The sequence below is a fragment of the Oncorhynchus kisutch genome, linkage group LG2, assembly GCF_002021735.2.
Source record: "Oncorhynchus kisutch isolate 150728-3 linkage group LG2, Okis_V2, whole genome shotgun sequence".
Taxonomy (NCBI): domain Eukaryota; kingdom Metazoa; phylum Chordata; class Actinopteri; order Salmoniformes; family Salmonidae; genus Oncorhynchus; species Oncorhynchus kisutch.
In genome coordinates this window covers 53429587-53437105 of record NC_034175.2, presented here as the reverse complement: position 1 = coordinate 53437105, position 7519 = coordinate 53429587, and the positions used below count along the sequence as shown (strand labels likewise).

Below are 7519 nucleotides of genomic sequence, written 5' to 3'. Positions count from 1 at the left end.
TATGTCAACAGTATATCTGTAGCCTGTCAGTAATATGTCAACAGCATATCTGTAGCCTGTCAGTAATATGTCAACAGTATATCTGTAGCCTGTCAGTAATATGTCAACAGCATATCTGTAGCCTGGCAGTAATATGTCAACAGCATATCTGTAGCCTGTCAGTAATATGTCAACAGTATATCTGTAGCCTGTCAGTAATATGTCAACAGCATATCTGTAGCCTGTCAGTAATATGTCAACAGTATATCTGTAGCCTGTCAGTAATATGTCAACAGTATATCTGTAGCCTGTCAGTAATATGTCAACAGTATATCTGTAGCCTGTCAGTAATATGTCAACAGTATATCTGTAGCCTGTCAGTAATATGTCAACAGTATATCTGTAGCCTGTCAGTAATATGTCAACAGCATATCTGTAGCCTGTCAGTAATATGTCAACAGTATATCTGTAGCCTGTCAGTAATATGTCAACAGCATATCTGTAGCCTGTCAGTAATATGTCAACAGTATATCTGTAGCCTGTCAGTAATATGTCAACAGCATATCTGTAGCCTGTCAGTAATATGTCAACAGTATATCTGTATCCTGTCAGTAATATGTCAACAGTATATCTGTAGCCTGTCAGTAATATGTCAACAGTATATCTGTAGCCTGTCAGTAATATGTCAACAGTATATCTGTAGCCTGTCAGTAATATGTCAACAGTATATCTGTAGCCTGTCAGTAATATGTCAACAGCATATCTGTAGCCTGTCAGTAATATGTCAACAGTATATCTGTAGCCTGTCAGTAATATGTCAACAGTATATCTGTAGCCTGTCAGTAATATGTCAACAGTATATCTGTAGCCTGTCAGTAATATGTCAACAGTATATCTGTAGCCTGTCAGTAATATGTCAACAGTATATCTGTAGCCTGTCAGTAATATGTCAACAGTATATCTGTAGCCTGTCAGTAATATGTCAACAGTATATCTGTAGCCTGTCAGTAATATGTCAACAGTATATTTATATCTCCTCGCTTATTATTATAATTTTTTTTACCAACTTACACTCAAAAGGCACCAAATTGGTGGAATGACCCATCTACAAGCACGTATGTAGGTATAAAAATCAGCCCAAGGGAGCTCCATCAGTTTCCCCTTGAGACTTCAGTCGCCCCTGTACTCTTTGTAGAATGTATCTACCTTGTCCTGCACTTTTGACAAGGGGTGGAAGACCATTCATCATTCATGTTAATTAAGCATACGGTACCTTTTTGGCCGAGCAGTGGCAGCTGCCGGGGAGAGAGACAGGAACAGGATATAAATTGTCAGAGAGGGAGAGAGAGAGCCTGTGGTGGAGTGGAAGAAGGGGAGGGAAGTGGAGTGGTAATACAGTGCCTGGAAGATCCTGCCACAGAGTCCAGCCCCTGGTAATAAGACAGGGAGCCCCCACCTAACTCACTGGAAGCTGACAGACTGGTCTTAGTCCATTACTTTAACAACGAGACAGAGAAAGAGAGAGAGAAAGAGAGAGACCTCTTTCCATCTCCCTTCAATTCCCCATGGGATATCTCTGCATACAGTATGAAGGAAGTTAGAGGTAGATTCACCATCAAATCAAATGTTATTTGTCACATGCGCCAAATACAACAGGTACAAATACAAGACCTTACAGTGAAATGCTTCCTTACAAGCCCTTGACCAACAATGCAGTTTTAAGAAAATTACCTACAAATAAGAAATAAAAGTAACAAATTACTAAAGACCAGCAGTCAAATAACAATAGCGAGGCTATATACAGGGGGTACCGGTACAGAGTCAATGTGCAGGGGCATCAGTTAGTCGAGGTAATACTTTGCTCCGTTCCTCTTTCCCTCAATCCTGACTAGTCTCCCAGTCCCTGCCGCTGAAAAACATCCCCACAGAATGATGCTTCCCCGTGGGGATGGTGCCAGGTTACTTGGCATTCAGGCCAAAAATTTCAATCTTGGTTTGATCAGAACAGAGAATCTTCTTTCTCATGGTCTTAGAGTCCTTTACATGCCTTTTGGCAAACTCCAAATGGGCTTTCATGTGCCTTTTATCTGCACGAACCCAGTCTTCGCTATGAGTCATCCATACATCAATTGTCTTAAATCATGTATTTATTACTAACTAAGTAATTCACAGAAATGCATAAACAAACAAACAAGGTAAATGTGGTTACATGAAATGATAGGAGAGTGTGCCCTAGCTAAACCGGCATGGCGGCTTGTTAGACAAAATGGGAAGTGGGGGTCGACAAGTCACTACAGAGTGATAATTGAAATGCTAATCCTTTGCACATGAACGCTCACTCATTCGGGAACAATTGCCATATTTATGCTCAGTGTGTCATCTTGATCGCTGGTGAAAAGTTCATTTATTTTGTAGAATTGTCCGTCTCTCTCCCTCTCTCTCTCGGTTGTGGTTAGAGGGGATGGTTCAGAGTGATAGAATGAATGTTTCGGCGGTTGTTGTTCTTCGCGTTCAATGATACCGAATCCTAGCTGCAGACTAGTAATTAATATCAAAGACTTGTTCTTATTCTGTTGGTATCGATAGTCTAAGAGTTGAACCACGTGGTATGGTTAAATGATTCAGCAATGGTCTACAACCTTTTTCCTCCTAATGGAGAAAAACATGGTCTGCAACCTTTAGCCATCTCGTAATTCAGGTAAGCTCGGTCTGCTGATAATTTCTCAAAGTTGGGTTTTATTCGGAATGGCAGAAAAGGGGCTGTCCCAGGAGGCCTGACCCTAACTGGGCTCAGGGGCGGTCCTCTGATTTAGTTCAAATCAAAAGGGAATTGTATTTTTCTTCATTAAACAGTCCAAAATCATATTACACAATTATACAAACAGTATCATACTCACTCATTCCTCTTATAGAACAATTAGATGTAAACCTCATATCTGAGGCTATTATATTAACAGCATTATGGTAATGCTACACCGTCTCCCATGAGCTTCCCCAAGTTGTGACAAACGGACCAGTTCATAGCTGGATTCTTCTATACTTTTTATAAATTTGTTCGTACCTCAAGTTCTGTGAGATGGAAGGATTTCCTTTGTTCTCCATGAAAATCTACTCTCTCTATACTGTGTGTCCATGAGGAGATTCTCAGGAATTTACGACGTCTCTCTGACCACACAACCTAGTTGAAGGAGGAAAGGGGAAGGCAGAGAGAGGGGGATGGGCTTGCTATACCCAAAGAGGCCAACGTAATGACAGTGGCTTCTGTCGGGCCACTCTACCATAAAGGCGTGATTGGTGGAGTGCTGCAGACATGGTTGTCCTTCTGGAAGGTTCCACCATCTCGACAGACAAACTCTGGAGCACTGTCAGAGTTACCATTGGGTTCTTGGTCACCTCCCTGAGTAAGGCCCTTCTCCCCTGATTGCTCAGTTTGGCCGGACGGCCAGCTCTAGAAAGAGTCTTGGTGGTTCCAAACTTCTTCTATTTAAGAATGATGGAGACCGCGATGTTCTTGGGGAACATCAATGCTGCATAATTTTTTTATACCCTTCCACAGATCTGTGTCTCCACACAATCCTGTCTCGGAGACCTACGGAGAATTCGTACAACCTCATGGCTTGGTTTTTGCTCTAACATGCACTGTCAACTGTGGAACCTTATATAGACAGGTGTGTGCCTTTCAAAATCATGTACAATCAATTGAATTTACCCCAGGTGGACTCCAATCAAGTTGTAGAAACATCTCAAGGATGATCAATGGAAACACGATCCACCTGAGCTCAATTTCAAGTCACAAAGCAAACAGAACAGTTATGTAAATAATGTATTTCAGTTTTCTGAGGTATTGTGTGTAGATTGATGAGGGGGAAAAAAATATTCAAACCATTTTAGAATATGGCTGTAGCGTAACAAAATCTGGAAAAAGGGAAGGGGTTTTAATACACTCCGAATGTCACGAACCCCGCTTCCTGAGTCTGTGTTTGCCTGTGTTTCTGTCCTGGAGTGTGTTTCCGGTGTCCTGGAACGCACCCTGTCTGGTTGCCGGGCAGATTAGCTTGTTGGGAGATCGATGTTCACCCGCACCTGTATCCCATCAGTAATCTGCACACCTGTCCTGATCATCACCTCTCCCCTTCAAAAGCTCTGACCTGACATCCATTCCCTGCTGGATCGTTAGCCATGAACAGTATGTTGTGCCATAGTATCAGCCTCAAGTTGGATAGAATTTGTTTTGTACGTCTTGCTTGCCTTCAACTTACCTCCGTTTGTTCTGTCTTCAGTTACTCACCCGGATCATTTACCCCATTCCCGCCTGGTCATCGGAGGATTCCGCTTCCCCATTGGATCCACCTATTTACTCCCATCAACTCACCACCGCTGCCCGCTACGCCACCTGGATGTATCTACCCACTCACATTCACTTGTAAATAAATACTCACCTTCTTCCTACTCTCCTTGTCCTGGTCTGCTTCTGGGTTCGATTTTGAAGAAACGTGACACCGAAGGCACTGCACATATCACGGAAATAGCTGAATGTTGTCAAGCTTTACCATATCAAAATTGGAGTCGTCTGACTGAACCATTAACTCTTTGACACCTATCACTGTTGGCTATGTTTCATCTTATAACAGACAACGAGAGGCAGTATTTAGTCACATGTTGCAATGTATGGATAAATATTAAACTAATTGGGACACTGATTTTCTTTACAGATAGCATCAAACAAAAAACGTGGGTACATTTTCAGTTTATTGTGAAACCTGTCATCTTCACCTTTCAATGTCTTTGAATTGTAAATATTTATACGTATTCAGATGGAGTTGTCTTTCTAAAATGTCTATAGTATGATAAGTTATTTAGCTACATGTATTTCCCACCACAGCATGGATAAAGTCAAGAGGAAGTAGTGGAGTGAGGTGGACATGTTCCAGGCCATGGAGGACTAAGGGGCAGGGATGGCTATCCGCTGGGCTGCCAAGGTTAGTGATTGTTTTTAGGAGTTTAGGAATTAGGAATTTCATCTGCTAATTACAATTTTATTTTCTTATCTATCAGGGTGCACGATGTATCTCGGCAGACTCTGTGCGGCCGGGTGACAGAATGGTTGTCGCAGTGGACCACCCACATTGCTTGCACCAGAGGATGAAAATGGGTTCCCCTTCACCAAACATAAACTGATGAAATATGCCAACAAAATATGCAGGTATTTGGTGTTCTACAGCATGTGTTTACATATGTAGAATGCTGGACTGACGGTTCTCAAAACGTGTGGTGTAAATGTGGATGGTGGTGCCAAAATAAACATTTTCATCCTCAATTCTATTGTAGGTTTCGGCACCCAGGGGAGACAATCCCACCACTGGGGAAGAGGTGGTGGAAAATGTTTAGGGGGAGGCACAGGAACCTAAGCATGAGGAGGCCGGACACCCTGGACAGGGGAGAGCTGAGTGTGCCACCCGTCCAATGACAGACACCTTCTTTGCTTCTTATGGGAATCACTTGGAGGAGAGTGGGTTGAGGGGAAAACCCAGACAAATCTATCACTGAGATGAGTCTGGGCTTCGTAGCGACCAGAGCAGGCACAAACTGCTGGCTCCCCGGGATGCAAAACACGTGTACCAGTAGGCTCCGGGGACCAAGGAGCACATCACAGAGCTGGCCTGCTTCAACACAGCTGGAGAGGACATCCCCATGTTTATCATCTACCTCAAGTGATTTCCCAGCGGCCACTACACACTGGGAGCCCCCCCCCCTCCCCAAGCCTTATATGGATGGTCCAACAGTGGCTACATTGACAGGGACCTGTTCAGGAAGTGGCTTCAGCACTCGCCCGCTCCTTCTCCTCTCCGATGGGCACAAGTACCACATGGACCCGGAGGTGCTCACGGCGACACTAAGGGAAAGGGTTATACTTCTTTGTCTTACACCACACTGCACCCATATCATGCAGCCGCTGGACGTGGCATACTTTGATAGCAAAGGACCTGAGGCACATCCTTACCGTCCTGAAGTATTGACCAGACCGATACAGAAGACTCCCTCACCGTGGAGGAATACACTCGCCAATGGCAGGAGAGGGGTTAGAAGGACAGGGCCAAGGCAGAGGAGAAAGAGCGTCAGGCAGCCCTCAAAACACAGAGGGCATAGGAGAGTGCTGCCATGGATGAGATGATCAACACCATCACATCTGCTGGTCCCCCAGCTGGAACCACTTCTGTTAGCTGCATCACCTGTGCCTCCCAGTATGCAACACCTGTAGGAGCCGCTGGAGCCCCCAGCTACAGAAGAAGGCCACATAGCTGCTCTCTCGGCCACACCATCGTTGGCCCCTGAACCCAACCACTAGCAACACCAGCTCCTCCAAGCCATTGTCAGTGGAGATGGATGGAGGATGGAGGTTGAGATGTAATTGTTTGTTTGTCTTGTTTGTTTTCATATGCAATGATTTATTTGTAAAACTATATATTACATGTCTAAAATATTAGGTTAAATATATATATATATATTTAACCTATCTTGTGTATTTATTCCATTACTTTCCAAGTGCATCTCTGCAACACAAACTTTTCATTGTTTATGTCAATGCACATCAATGAAATTAAAGTATAATTTGATGTAATTTGAAGTAAATTATTCATTTATACTTTTCGATTAAACGTATCTACTTTTTCTAAATAAGATTAATCTATTCAACAAATTATGACACATTATGTAGGTTACAACATTGAAAAATATGTTTGTGAAGAATCATTTTTAAGAGTCCACAGGAGGGCTAAGCAATGGAAAGTTGACAGGCAAGTAAATTATTTTCAACCGAAAGGCTAGTCAACTAGTCAACTATCGAGGAAACACTTTGGAGCGAGGTTGGTCTCTCTTTTTTAACAAAATTAAATGGATATACCTTGTAAGGGAACAAAATAGTAATGTGGCCAACAACTGGGGACCATATGCCAATGATACAGGATGATTGTTTTAGCTAAACCGCTTCTCAAAAAGCTGCTACAGTAATAGTAGTACTACCACTGAAATGTCAAACATGCTAATTGCTAACCCGTTAGCTAACATTTTGACGACACTAATAATCCCAAAACATTGACGGATTGATTACAGGATAACACTGTGCTAATGCTATTGAATATGCTGGTAATATGGGGTTCCACTCTAGCTGTACCCAAAGACTTCCAGTGTTTGCACTAAGGTAGTTAGCATTGGCTCACAAAACTACCTCTAACATCCTTCATACTGGACACAGAGACATAAAAATGTAGTTAAGTTAAGTGCCAAAATCCCAAACTATCCCTTTATGTGGTGAAACAGAAATTAAGAGTTCCATTGGCGAATACATATCTACTACTTGTTTTATTGTATTTTCTTTTCTTAACTCGTATTTTTTTCTGGGAGTGTATCCTCAAGGGGAGTGAGTGTGCAGCAGGGTGATCTTTGTTGGTCCTCTGTCTCCTCTTTAAGTGCTTTGTCCCTCTCCCTGTTCCTAGAGTCATGTCCTTGACTCCAGCAGCACAACCTTGCCTTTTCAGGAGAC

General features: G+C 42.8%; 1 long non-coding RNA gene across 1 annotated transcript; it reads left to right on the top strand.

The window, feature by feature from the left end:
- The first annotated feature begins 4358 nt into the window (after positions 1 to 4358).
- On the top strand, positions 4359 to 6598 carry LOC116356633 (uncharacterized). The gene is made up of 5 exons (XR_004205055.1): positions 4359 to 4402; positions 4692 to 4710; positions 4862 to 4958; positions 5035 to 5182; positions 5308 to 6598. It is a non-coding gene; the product is annotated as an uncharacterized LOC116356633 (long non-coding RNA).
- Positions 6599 to 7519: the final 921 nt, after the last annotated feature.